General features: G+C 36.1%; 1 long non-coding RNA gene across 1 annotated transcript; it reads right to left on the bottom strand.

Annotated features, from left to right (window-relative positions):
* Nucleotides 1-2,161: 2,161 nt before the first annotated feature.
* Nucleotides 2,162-4,418, bottom strand: LOC139720949 (uncharacterized). Its single transcript, XR_011710197.1, has 3 exons — nt 4,343-4,418; nt 3,206-3,343; nt 2,162-2,274 (listed from the first exon to the last, which is right to left on the bottom strand). It is a non-coding gene; the product is annotated as an uncharacterized lncRNA (long non-coding RNA).
* Nucleotides 4,419-15,626: the final 11,208 nt, after the last annotated feature.

Genomic DNA, 15,626 nt, shown 5'->3' with positions numbered 1-15,626 from the left:
TATACAGATTTTGTTTTGTCGTATGTCATTCAAAAACCTTAGATTGTTTCTAAAATAAATGTGCGTCGCATTTGTGTTTTCGCTAGATCTGTTTCCCCGCATGCTTTCGAAAGCTTGTTGTCTTAATCTAACAATGCCAATTTTATTATATTTGCATCTTTCATGACAAGAAATACTTAATACACTTAAAAATGAAAGAATACTTTTATTTTGAGTTTAATAGACAGAAAGAGAGAGAGAGAGAGAGAGAGAGAGAGAGAGAGAAAAGGCAAACCTTTTTATTGCGTGATAAATACTCACACATTTAAGTTATTTGATACTACATTTATATCGTGATGTTGATTAGGAAGGGGAAACTTTCAGTTTAAAGTTAGCCGTTTTGCTCGTTTTTTTGTTTTTGCTTGCTTGTTTGTTTATTTGTTTGTTTTTGTTTCTCTTTTTTTTTTTGTTGCTCACACGTGTAATTTCTCGACCCATAAAGTCAGGAGTTATGACCTTTTCTTCCTTATTATCGCCCGGCAAGTGAGCTTTAGTAAACAAATTTATAACTTGTAATTTAGGTTTAAGAGGCTGTATTCGAACCGTTGATTGGAAAGTTGATGTCCTGCTTCGATAGGGACATAAACATCGATAAGGTAATATCTATCTGCATGGACTCGAATGGTTTCAACTTGAAATTACTGTAAAGCGATTACCACTTCTCTTCGCTCAAGCAAAGTGTTCTTGTTCGCCGTCCATTCATTTCTGCAGCGTGTTGCTCTGAAATTTCATAACTCTTTTATCTTTGTTGATATGAAACCAACGTCCTGGTTTATGACGCCTTATATATGGATTACGTCAGATATGAAAAGGATGGCTGCCTCTCCATAGACGACAATTATCCCGTAAACCTATTTCAATTTAGTGTAAGACTTATTGTGAAACTGCCGTGGACAAGGTGTAAATGACTTGTGAGTGCGAGTTTTTCTGCTACCATACTTATATTTTCATAAATCATTGATGTTGTTAGTTTATATACATACATATATATATATATATATATATATATATATATATATATATATATATAAAATAAGCCTACTTGTCGTACCTGATCTATGCATGTGTATGCCTAAACAGATTTGTTTCTTATACAAGATAGGAGCCTGCATTTAGATATAACACAGAAACCTTGGTGCTAATCCGCTCCTCATAAAGATTATTCATGTTTTTACAATCTATACTAATCATCGTTTTATATAGCTTTCTCTCTCTCTCTCTCTCTCTCTCTCTCTCTCTATTTCCCACAGAAAGACTCCTTGGGCGAATGCATGATAAATATATACACATACATATTGTATTTGTATATAATCACAGCCTCATTTTCTTCTTCTAAAAAGCTTTCGTCGCGAACGAAATAAGTGAATTTTGATTAAAAAGAAAAATAAGGAAAAAACTGACCTCTTTTTCTGCTGCCCAAATATAAACCACTATTAAATAGTTGTAAGTTTTACACTCATTGCCGGCATGAATATTGGGTATTTTTGTCGTTGTTGTTGTCGTTGTTCGTTTGTGTGTGTGTGTGTGTGTGTGTGTGTGTGTTTAAGATGTCAGTCTCAAGAGATGTATGACGTTGAAAGTGCGTCATTTCAAGTCGATCGTTCGATCCTGTACAATCAGGTGTTATGCAGTGTCATTCGATTTTATGGGCAAATATAATTCTCATAAAAAGGTACTAATAGAACACTTAACATTTCTCAATCGGTTCCGGCATCGAAGTCGTGAAAATCAACCTATCCGTGTATGCATTATGTGATTAAGATTGCAAAAGATATAGACAAGTGTGGAAGTAGATATTATAGACTAACATTGACATGATTGATGGGTATATTCTCTTTACAGATTTTCAACTATTTATTGTGGCATGTTCGCTATACAACCGAGGCCACTTCCAAAGTCACGCTGAGAGAGAAAAGCCTAAAGTAGAAGTTAGCTGACGTCAAATGCGTTTCAGTAGTATTCAGGGTACTTTGATGAGCCACTCGGAGGGAGCAAACGAGAACACCTTGATTTCGTGGACTTCAAAGGGAACAGGTTTCTTCCACCGCAGAACCACTTCGGATTCGCCAACGACCCCAACTATAAACTCCCCGTTGGCGTACGTTACCCAGATGGGAGTGTACTTGTGTGGTGTGCAGACCCGTCGAGAGTTCCTCGTCACTATGCGACCAAAGGTGCATGATGACTGCGAGTAGATGATAGCGCTGTAGGCATCCCTCGCGTAAAGCCCAAACCCTGAAATATAACAAAACAAAATCATGGAAGGACAAAAGGACTCGCTTATTTACAGTGACAGTGGTAGAATAGTATCAAGTATCAGTTATCAAGTTGATACTATACTATTTTACTACTTGATGAAAAAGTCATTCACCACTTTTTGTTTGCATAATGTACCTGCGAATAACGTCATTGTTTCATTAAAAAGAAAACAAAAACTGAACGCTTTTTGCTTCACTATTTCCGGTTCGACACTGATGACACCTTAACTCTGCTATTCACTTGACTTTTTTTTTAAAGTAGATATAATCATGGCTTAGGATTGCACGCTAACCATCCGATAATCAGACAAGCATGATATACCGTGTGCATTATTATGCGTTAAAATCATTGTGTCGAAACACTCGTCTACCCTTAAAGAAAGCGCTCAAAACATGGTTCAACAATCTGTTCATTGCTTACTTATCGAAATCTTTATAACATTTCTTAACATTTATTTTCACTTATCACCTTCATTAAATTTTCACATTACGATGTCAATGTCTAAGTTAATTTGGTTTGCTTCTTTGGTTGTATAGGATTAGTCACGCGAAAAAAAACAACAACCCTGACGTAATTTGAAAGGTTTGATCTGGAAATTCAGAAACCGTCTTTACGATGACATTAAGTTGCGCATGCTGCATGCTACTCAGAAAATGTAAGACGACACATGGATTTAATAAAGTCTTTAAAGATGAATAACATCAAACAGCTTCTCAAAATTTCCGCACACCATTTTTTCTATTATTTACTAGTCTTTCTCCGAAGCCACTTACACGTTTAGAGGTCCATTCCCCTCAATGGGGCTTAGGAAAAGAACAAACATTTAAGTAAAGGCGATTGTTACTGAATCATGGTCAAAATTGTCTGTCCATTTATCGTACCGTACCGTACCTGCTTTACAACTTACAGAATGTTACGATTTGCTGACAGAGTGCTTCTCTGAAACTAATCACGCACTGAGTCCCTCGGGCCAGAACTTCAAACCTTGTTCCGTTCGACATCGGAACTAAATGTTCTCTTCCCTTCGACAGTTGTTCCTGAAGATCTTGTGAGAAAAAGAAATTATAACCTAATTCATTGTACCGTTTCTACTCATTTTGTCAACAACAACAACAAAAAAAAAAACACATCATATATATACATTCTTTATCTTCAGTAACATGATATGGATTGATTGCAAATCGGATACAGCATTTGATACAGCATGGAAAGACGTATTTATTGAACGACATAGGCATTTTGTTTTTAAAAGTTATAATTACAGTCTAAGACAAACGATAAAGAATTTTATATTACCGCCGATTCGCACGGAGTTGAAACGAAGGAGTATTTCTTATTATGGGACAAAACTGTGGAATAATTTGAGAGATGATATTAAGGTAGCAAATTGGGGTGAGTTTAAAAGGCGAGTAAATGAGGATGAAAGTGTTTTAGCTAGAGCAAAGGAATTTTTAGTGTTCAGATAATATTTGTGATTATATGTTTTATTCTATTAAAGAGTTTGTTTTGAATATATATGCAGGAGCGGGTGGGTTGCAGTTGTGTGTGTGCGTGTGTGTGTGTGTATGTGTACGCGTAGGTTAGGGTAGTTATAGGGGATGTGCAGTGTTCGTTTTACAGCAATCTGTTATCAATAGTTTTGAGTGTGTTTTTCGTGTGTGTTAGATATTATTTCGGTAATTTTGTGTTTTATTTTATTCTATTGTTTTATTGATCAAGTAATTATTTAATTATTTTAAGATATTTATGATTGTAATGAAATGTTATTTTATTTTGTAATTTGATAGTCTTGCCTGTTTTGTGTCTTGCCTACGATATTATGTTAATGGATTTGTGTAGTTTTATGTAGTTTTTATTTGCTTTGTATCTATGATGATGAATCACGTTATGTATACTTGTTTTTATTGCATATATATACATGTATATATAATTATATAAATATATATATATATATATATATATATATATATATAATACAATATATTCACATATGTATTTGTTTTTAATATTATTTGTCACAGTGTGACTTCATACAAAGACTTACATTGACATGTTGATCCAGTGTATGGCCATGTACAGTTACACGAGGGTTGGTGGAACTGTTCGGAAATATCTCCTCGGTATGAACAGGCTGCAGGTCCTATGCAGTGACAAGTAATCCATCATGGTGGGGAAAAAATGACACCGAAAAAGCATGTCGTTTTACCCCATTGACCTTTACGACCATAATAGGTTTCAATAGGAAATGACTCAATGACACCAGTGACAGTACAAATGACTTTTTTTTTTTGCTTAAGCACAACGTAGAACTACGATGTTTGCGCTTTAGCAAAAAAAAAAAAAAAAAAAGAAATAAATAGAAAGGACCTTTTGTACCCACAGGCAATTTGGGTGTTTAATTCACTAAAATAAGCATCCGTGACATACTGATTATTCATGTATATAATCCTTGTAAATGGCGCTTGCCAGAACGTCCAGCAAATTTGACAACATTCATACCAAACGTTTCTTGACACATTTCTTTCAAAATATACAAGCGGATGCTTCCCCCAAATCTTTTGTGACGAAACATTTTGGGCTCCTGGTCCACGCAAGTTCTTTGATGGAATGAACATCATTGATTAGTTCCCTAAATAGTTTCACTGTAGAAGCTTCTGCATTATGTTTTATGTTTTAAAGGTGAGTAAAGTGCCTAACCAACTGAGGAAAAAAAATTAATTGTACAAATGTGCAGATGAACTCGCTATTATGATCTAACTCATCGGACATGTCTTCCATCAAGACCATAATATACTGTAGAATAGGTCACACACTAGTCTTGCAAACCTGATTTCGTGCACAGTAAGAACTGTGTGGTCGATGCAAGTTGATGCTGTTTTTCCCGAATTATATTTCCCGGCGGTGTGAACTGGCGAATGTCCAACCAGGCACTCCAGTGACTTTCCTCATGTGGATTCGTGAACCACAAAATATGGCCAGCGACAATGAATGTGACCATGCCTATAGTGTGAGGACATTAGAATTGTGGCGTTTGTATAATGAGATCACTGGAATCCACAGCACAATCTGTTCATACAAGCAATATGACATTATTATTTTGCTTCCTTTTGCCGGGATGGGACAGTTTCAAATTAATTTTTTTTTCTTTTCAAGGGGACCTATTGACGTGCACTTTCATGTTCAGGTTCCAAAGTAGACCAGGGCCCTGTTTCATAAAGCTGTTCGTAAAGTTACGAACAACTTACGAGCGACTGGTGATCAGTTCTGAAGTGCTATACTTATCAGAATTTCAATAATTCAGCACAAGAACTGATTACCAGTCGCTCGTAAGTCGTTCGTAACTTTACGAACAGCTTTATGAAACACCCCCAGTTCGTAATTCCACTTTGCGCATGAGCAGAAAAAGATCATTTGTACCAACAGGCATTTTTTTTTTTTAATTCACTATAGATAAGCGTCTGCGATGATTATTCACGTGATCTTTATCGAAATGATGATTGCCATGGCATCCACCTGACAACAAGAATGGTATTTCGCAATATTAAAATAGAAAAAAAAAAACCATGAAATGGATGCATGCCTGCTAAAATATCAACTGATGGACTATTCTGGTTATCTGGTATAAACACAAGTTCATTCTTTGTTTGAGAATGAGTTCCATATTACGTCGGGCAAGCTCATGCATTACGCCACTTTAAAAACGAGTGAAGTGCCGAACCAACTGAGAAAAGGAAAGGTAATTCGTATCAATGTGTTCTTGAGCTAATTACTAACTGGCTTATTAGTACACCCAAACACTTAAAGGAGACCTCCGGATGATTTTCAGACTTTTACATTTGAACAACTACAGTATTAATCAGTTAAACTAAGTACAGAGTTTCCGAATTTATAACGACTGGGGTGAGGAAAAAAAATGTTTTCAAAATTTGTAACAAATGGCACTGAACGAGGATGGTGACATGGCAGCCTCACCATAAGAATGCATGAGTTGGGGCCCAAGGAAGTCGACCAAAAGAAGAAGGCATGCATAGATTTCACACAGGTGAACTTGTTAAGCAAGAGGTATTGTAATGGAATTAAACCGCTATACATTTCTGAGGCTCCATGTCATCAACACTGTTCAGTGCAATTTCTTTTAGATTTTTCAGAGTAAAGGTTTCTCTGCTCAAAGACCACAATAAAGTCCACAAATCTATATATGGAGCTGTCTATTAATGCACTACATCATATGAAATTATGAAACTCGTCTGGAATGCTCTTTTAAAACACGCCTTGCATGCTCTGGCTATGCCGGGCAGGCTTTCCCGCCATCAGGAGTAGTCTATTTATCTGGTATTCATGACACTTGGATGTGATGTTATTGTGACTAAAAAAAAATATATATATATAATATATATATATATATATATATATAATATATATATATATATATATATATAAAGCGAAAACTTTGAGCAAAGAATGGGATGAAAACCCATTTTCTTTGCTCAAAGTTTTCCCTAATCATTATTACAATTGTTTCTGGTCAGTTTTTCCTTCCTTGTTTCAATATATATACATATATATATATATATATATATATTAGCAACTATTGATTAATCAAAACTATTGACAACTCTTCAACCCGACAATGTGACACGTTTCCCTTTGCCTTTACTTCTTCTTTTTAAATTATTCAACCTGACCTTCAATCCCCTACCCCATTTCGCAAGTCCCGCTAGCCCGCTTGAGAATTCAATAATAGCATCTGAAAAATACAGAAACAGTTGAATATATGGAGCTGTACAGATATGTGTTGATGATTAATTCGGCAATTATGGACAAAATTAATCTTATTCTTTTTAGTAAACGCGTAATACCATGAACAATTTTGATTGCTTTGATTTTGATTTTGAATACACATCAAAACACACATTACGCAGTCATTCTCCCAATACTCACTCAGCGAGGTGAAAATCCACAGTAGACGTATACATATTCTGGACATCGCCCTGTACAAAGAATTTTTGCGGAAGATGAGGACAACAAATATACAACCTCGGATCACATCTACTCTTCATATAGAGTCTTAGATAGAGATGGCACGAAAAAATGGCGTTACGTACGAGGAAGGCGGGGGAGGGTGTGATCATGAGGTATTGTCCAGGACGTTTTGCCATAGAGGGCGCTGTATGATATAAGGCACTGTCATAGAGATGTATACTAATAATATACTAGAGCGCGGACTGCGTGTGGCGCGTACGCAGTGCTCGTGTGCCGAGATGAAGAGGCCGCGCGCCATCTTTGTCCGGGCAAAAACAAGCATCGGTCCGGGCAGCGTAGTAGTGGTGGACACGTGAACACGTATACAACAAGCGCTCAAACACGTATTGCCTTTCAGCAAAAAGATGAGGGGGTCGGAGATGAGAGAAGGAAACAACTCAAAAATTAAGTTGCTAGCAATCTCTTATTATGAGTGGTAAAGAAAATGAAAAAAAAAATCACTTTATTCTCAACGAGGTAATACTTTCAAGCCGACCAACACGACCATGGTCCATGCAATACAAAGGGTTCTCTTGGTCTCTAGACTGCCGGATGCCCCTTGTGATACAGTATACTGCGTCAATTTTTTTTTTTTTTTTTTTTTTGCAGTTATATTTTTTTTTTCTGTATGAGGGGACTGCATTCTATAGTCCTATCTGTGTATACGAGTGTTTCATTGTATTTCTTTTTTTTTTCTGGTGGTGGTGGAAATGAAATAAATCATTTTTATAAGTACGTGTAGGCATATTGGTTCCATGACATATTGATGTTCAAGCTCGAAATGCTAATGTTGAAGCTTACATAAACCCTAACCCAAATCATAACACCCACGGTGACCCTAATCCTAATCCTCACCCTGCCTTTCTTACAAGAACCAAAAGCCCAATCAGACCCATGATGGTAATTCTACTTTCAGAAAGATATCAATGCCGGAGCATATTATGTCCTGTCACCAGGCATATATTACGTATTCTGAGCTTTGAAATTAACTGCTGGTATAGCAAAGGGTGGAGGAACGATTTTTTTTTTTTTTTTTTTGGGGGGGGGGGGGGCTCAAGGGCCAAATAGGGCACTTAGATATGAGCACTTTTTTAACTTAAAAAGGGGAGTTTTTGTTTTTGTTTTTTTTTAATGGGGCAAATGTCCCCTCCCCCGTTCCGCCGACCTTGCATATAGTTATGTACTGTATTAGCTATCTATATTATAGTAGCAATAGATCGAGAATAGCTGAGGGAGGGCGGAGTGCCCCTGACGAATTTTGCAAGACCTTTTCTTTTCTTTTTCCTTCTTTTTTTTGCCTTGAATCAATCTGTTTAACACACACTATAAATGTAATTTTAGTTACTTGTGAAAGTAATCTCCGCTCCCCTTCTTTTCTCCTGTTTCTACATCCAAAAGCAGCACATGAACCAGGCATTTTGCAACATAGATCTATGCTACTTGAAGTAGAATTTGCGAATTTAAGAACATTTTTCGATTTCCAAACTCCGATGGAGACCTTGGCATAGATGCCAGCCTACTGCCGTTGCATCCCGTCGTCGATCTCCCTGCATGCTCCGTAGCGCTACACGTTATCGGTACGGTCGCTAGTCGAAATTTGCCCGGACCAAAATGGCGAACGCCTCCTTCTATCGGTCACAGGGATTTTACGGAGTCTGCCCTCTAGTGTTCTTAGTATACATCTCTATGGGCACTGTAAAGCACAAAGTGCAGTCAACTTTCTTACCTAGTCATTAAAGTACAGTAATTGGAAATTGTTTGCTTTCAGTTTGCAAAGAGGATCACGGTGAAAATAGACCCAGCTCTCCCTATGTGAGTATGATTGTATACGGCCGGAAATGACCGATACCACAAAAACAAATTTCACACTCATCTCCACAACCCTTCTGTACCACTGACACGTCATGCCAGCAAGAGTAGGGAGCTTTAGATTTGTTGCGCCGACGCTTGAGACGACGCCTGAGCACTGCACTGTGCGCCTGAGCTGGTAGTTCTCCTCTCCCCTGCGTCGTACTGAAAAAATATACTAGTATAGCTTTAGATTACGCTTGGACGCAACCAGACGCAACGTATGGCGCCCCCGCATGATCGGTGTATGAAGTTCGCTCCCTACGTCGCAAATTGTGCGGACGTAAAAATAGCTCGTAACGCGTAGTGAAAGAGTCAATTTGGGTAAAATACCGGTTGAAGTGGGCTGACCGCAACGGGGCTGACAGCAACTGGGTCCATGTGGCCAATAATACTGGGCTACTTCATTGGCCCCAATTAGGGCTTTTCATGGTTTGGCCGCGGGGGCTGTAATGGCCCTACGTGGGCTTGCCTGATGTGACGCTGGTGGGCATTTATGGGTAGTATACGTTTACCCTCATAGTTAATCCTTTCTGGTTGCAATGGGGTCCATGTAAAGGCCATGAAGTACCCATGTATGATCCAGTAGAGCCCAGATTAGCTCACTTTGGGAATAGTATGGATTGATTTGGGCATACTATTTATACGAGAGTGTGTGCTCACTGTGGGATTATGCTGTAATACTAATCCTACCCTAACCTAATCCCAATATCCTACCCCTTTCGGCCTACCTCCTACTTCCTATTTACTAACTGATCAGTCTGTGTCACGGTTTTTATACCTGAAAAAAAAAAAGCGTAATGCGTGAAGACATGACTACTAAAATTAGATCACCCAAATCCTTAAATCAAAACATGAAAATACATCTTCGAAACACAATTTCAAATTGTGAATAACCGAAAAATAATGTACAATATTATTTTTAGCACAGAAAGCTTGAACCCGGCATATCAATTACTTAAGATTTTAATGCGTTTTTTTTTATTGTTAAAGGTAAGAAAACGATTGCAAGAAAACCTTGGGTAACGAAAGGCATTCTGAAATCCATAAACAGGAAACAGAGATTATTTCGTGCATATATTAACACGCCTTCTAGTAAAAACAAGCTGATATATCAGCGGTATAGAAATAAGTCAAATAGTATAAAACGTGCTTTAAAGCAAACATATTTCACAAACTTAATCATGAGAAATAAAACCAACCTGTGTAAGACTTGGAAGATTGTTAATGAAATTTTGGGGAGATGTAATATATCCAAGCTCCCAAATTCTGTTGAAGTGCTCGGAAAAAAGATTGAAGATGACAAAGAAATTGCTAATGAGTTCAATAAGTATTTCTCTGATATTGGTGTTTCTGTTGGTAACAATGTTGACACTGGTAAAAAAATGTTTCACTGGTTTTTTGAACTCTAAAATTTCTGAATTTGCTTTTTTCATGCCTACTGACGAGTCAGAAATAATTGAGATTACAAAAAATCTGAAAAGTTCAGCTTCCTGTGGACATGATGGATTAAGTTCTACATTCATTAAGAGAATTATTCACTTCATTGCTCAGCCATTGTGCCATGTTTTCAACCTTTCACTTTACTCAGGCATAGTTCCAGACTCCCTTAAGCTAGCTAAAGTTATTCCGGTTTTTTAAAAAGAACGAAAAACATCTCATAGAAAATTATAGACCAATCTCACTCCTCCCTACTCTCTCTAGAATCCTCGAGCGTATTATGCACAAAAGATTGCACAAGTACCTGTCAGAAAAGAACGTATTGACTAAAGAACAGTTTGGATTCCGACCATCTTGCTCTACTGAAACAGCCCTTTTACATGTCGTTGAGCAGATTACAGCTGCTCTAGAGAGAAAAGAAATTCCTTTGGCCATTTACGTCGACTTGTCCAAAGCATTCGACTCATTAGACCATGGTATTCTGCTACACAAATTAGAACACTACGGCATTCGTGGCGTAATCCTTCGCTGGTTCGAAAGCTATCTCAGTTGTCGAAGTCAATAAACTAGTTTTAAGGGCACCAACTCAGACATTCTACCCATAAAATGTGGAGTACCACAAGGGAGCATATTGGGACCACTTTTGTTTTTGGTGTACGTGAATGACATCATCAATGCATCCAATCTACTTCGTTTTGTACTGTATGCGGACGACGTAAACATTTTGGCTTCTCATTCTGACAAAACAATATTGAACAAAATGACGAACGATGAACTGCAAAAAGTCTGTGATTGGTTTAAAGCTAACAGATTACAAATGAATGCAAGTAAAACAAAATATATGATATTTCAGTCCTCCGGAATGAAGCTGTCACATGATGATATAATGATACACGCAGATGGTAATGCTATTTCCAGAGTTGACTCAATTAATTTTCTTGGGGTTATTATAGATGAGAGATTATCCTGGAAAAATCACATCAATCACATCCATGGCAAGATCAGTGTATCCATTTTAATGATTTATAAGCTACGCGTGACATTACCAAGGAAAACCCTTTTAATGTTACACAACGCCCTTGTCTTGCCTTACGTAGATTACTGTAATTTGGTTTGGTCTGGAGCCACTGAGCGTGACTTAGATCGTCTTACCGTTCTTCAGAAAAAAGCTATTCGATTGTGTACAAACTCTCATTATCTCGCTCACACTCCTCCTCTTTTCAAAGACGTAGGCTGCTTATCCCTTAAAGATAGGATCTTTTATAGAACGAGTATTTTTATGTTTAAATATGTACATTTGGTATTGCCGTGTATTTTTGATGATTATTTTAAAACGCATTCTATGAGTCATAATTTTGATACACGTTATAAACAAAATTTTATCTTGCCATTATGCCGATCTAAGATGAAATGTAGGAACTCGGTGCAATATAAAGGTGCAAAAATATGGAATTCACTGGAATATAATCTTAAGTGCATTGTGAGTTTAAATCATTTTAAGTTGAAATTGAAACAATATCTTTTTGAATCTTATGATTAATTACGTTTTATCAAGGTATTGGAACATTATACATTCATGACGTTTTGTTTTGGGTTGTATTTATGTACTGTTTGTTTTGATGTGTATTTTGTGTGTCTATCATTGAGTATCTAGGATCTAGTGTTATTATGTAACATTTTGTATTTTGTATTTTCATGCCAATCTGTTTTTTAATGTACTTCTGTATAGGGAATCACAATCTTCAAGCCACTGGCTTTTTCGTAGTTTTCCTCGACGTTTGATTATTGTACAAATATTGGCTGTATTGCTTTTATGAAATCAATAAATTGAATTGAATTGAATTGAATTGAATTGAATTGAATTGATTGAATCTAGTTCCACTAGTTTTCAAATTTTAGATTTCTCATATGAATATTCATAAATAGCATGAATATTCATGATATGTGCCCTTGAAGTCCTATGAGGGGCCCTGTGGGAACCCCTGTGGGTATAGAAAACATATTAAGTCCCAACAGGGACTAACTGTTATCACATTTTCATGTTTTATTGCACAATAGCCAACAACAATCATCTATTTCAACAATACTTTTGCAGTGTTTCTTCTCTTGGTGTTTTCACATTTGTAGCATTTTTGGTGTGTTTGACTACATTGTGATTACTGGAATAATTGTAAAATGCATAGAGACACTAATGTACCATGCGCTATACAAACAGATCATCATCATTTTTATCAAATCAGAAAACGCTAGTATTCGCTAGTTACCTCCGGGTTTCCTAACTTATACAAGCGCAGTATTCGTGAGAGCACGTTACAACTTGCACCCATTGACGCCAGACTGCAAAAAGTCATGAGTGCTTGCAAGTGATTACGACTGATCCAGGGCACTGCTAGAACAAAAAAATGCTCCCTTTATGGGCTGGTATCAATATCGCACATTTAATTGTTCTTCATTCTTTTCAAAGACAATATTTACATCTCATTACTTCCTATGGCTGATCATTTCTTCAATGTCATAAATATCAGAATAGATTGTAGGCCATGATCTCTTCCTAGCTATGCTTCTCAGAATTTCTTGTGTCGTGGGTGGTACAAACGGAGTCTTCAGAGAGGGATTATGGGTGAGTTATTGTTGCTCATTTATTCATTCAGCAGGGAAAAGAGTCCCGGGCTCAACAGCCGTCTTTTACAGATTCTACACGCCTTAGGCTCAATGGAAACTGATGGCGCCAAAGGGCAGGCCCAGGCCAATGGTTGCAACAGTACGGGCACTCCCAAGCTGATGCGACAGAGCTTCCGACCACCTACCTCACCCGTTCACAGGTTACTGCAGACTTCTGAAGCAATCGCTCTACCTTTACATTTCTAACCCTACAAAAATAGTTTCCAATTAACCCCACATATTTACATGTTATAGTACAATAAAAACAATTCACTCTATAGTTCAAAACTATTGAGATCTTAACTACTATAAACTATAATAAAGAACAAAACTACTAAATCAAAAGTCTTGTTATCTTCCAAAATTCTAGGTTCCACTACCAGTGCATGCCAACCCAGAAAATGGGTCTACCACCTGTTTCAAACAATATAGCAATTAAAAAAATTACGATTACAAAAAAGTGATGTGTATAATTATGTTCTTATCAAAAATGAAATAAAACAGTGAATTGAAGAATTGAATTGAATTATTGCCCCACTTTCCTCCATACGTTTTTAAAACTAAAGAAGATTCAAAAGGCGTTGTACAGGAGAGTCATTACCTAATCTAACTTATATTCTACAAAATAAATTAAACAAGCAAAAATCTGTTCCCAAACCCTTAAAAGCGCGTCAATATAAATGATATATGTTTGCTGTCAACGCATCGAGGTAAATGCAAACTATAAGATGCAATAAGACACAGTCAGAAGTTCAAATGTACCTTACAAGAACAAGAACTTGAAATGGACATTTTGGAATTATTCATTCTACTCTTTCAATATTGGTAATTTGACATCGTGTCCAAATATTGATAGAAGTCAAAATCACGTTAGAAATATATTTCAGCTGATAAATGTCAACTGCTATACCTGCGTCAACTTTTCTTTTTCTATCAATGTTATGAAATCAATTTAACAAATGTTACAAAATTTAACGGTGTATAAGTCTTCCGGTTGAAAAATTATTATTGCCTAATTAGTCCAAGTACAAAATATTCGAATGAAAAGAAGACAGTCTGGCTAATTATTTTACAGCATTTAAAAAGGAAAAGTCTGGTAAAGATTTGTTCACATTTAATGGCTTAATTTGGCGGGATCTTTTTCCCTCTACAGAGGTACTTTATTCATTCATTTCCAAAACAATTGAATGGGCACATACTAAAAAGAATACAGATTCTTCTCGGTTACTAAGTAAATGATCGCAGCATGTTTGATACAATCTCAGAACCATTATCTAACAGTATTTCATTTCTAAAAGTAATCCATATTTTCAAACTATTGTATGAATGTCCTTTAAATAAATGCATAAATGTATTGTTTATAAATTGCATATAAGCATTAATCAATGTTTTATTTATAATCGTTACATTTGGACTCTTTAAGTCAACTCCAATAATCAATAATTTCTCGTTAAATAAAATTGTTTTTTTTTTTAAAGCGAACTGAATAAAATCAGAGATCTTTTTCCAAAACATAGACCGTTTGGCACACTCCAGAACATGACTAAAGGTTTCTTTTTCAGAACAAAATGTTATACATAAATCATCACTTACAATTTTCCATTTGAAAAGATTATATCTATTAGGTAAAATACAATGTAATATCTTGAAGTAGCATTGCTTAACTTTTTTGTTCCTTAGTTTTCGAAACTTTTGTTTCAAAACAGTATTCCAATTAAAATCAGTATTCAAATCAAACCTCTCTTTCCATATAACAATATAGTTAGATCACTTTTCTTACTCTCACATAACAAATTATAAAATTGTTTCGATGTTGTCTTAGATAATCTGATATGTTAATTGTCCTTTATTGTATGTAAGTCAATATCACAATCTTTGTGAGCGCTTTCACATTTATCTACTTCTGATACCCTTCACCCTCTTAATTCCTACAGTTCACCGCTGTGTCATTCCTGAACACTCATGAATTTGAGTTTGTTTGTGACGAACTATGAATGATATTGCAGAGTCTTCTTGGAAACTCCCATTCCGCAAAGTAAATCATTATACAAGGATTGGTATTGTTTATAGATCCCAAAGCTTCAAAATTGTATTAGAAATTCTTTAAAAGTCACCTTTTTGTTAATAAAAGTATTGTTATAATGGGAGATTTTGACATTGATCTCATTTAGAATGATGTCTCAAGAATTTTTTGAAATATTTTTGTCAGCCTCATATTTGCCATTAATTTCGAAACCCACACGCAATGTTTTCCTGGTCTTGATTATGAGGAAAAAAAAAAGGTTTTCCCTTAGCCAAAAAAAAAAAAAAAAATACGATAATTGTGATATACGTTATCATAAAATCATTTCGAACAA

The sequence above is a fragment of the Diadema antillarum genome, unplaced genomic scaffold, assembly GCF_040938485.1.
Source record: "Diadema antillarum isolate AM-2024a unplaced genomic scaffold, OU_Dant_1.0 scf00000135, whole genome shotgun sequence".
NCBI classification, from domain to species: Eukaryota; Metazoa; Echinodermata; class Echinoidea; order Diadematoida; family Diadematidae; genus Diadema; species Diadema antillarum.
This window is presented reverse-complemented; position numbering and strand designations above follow the sequence as displayed.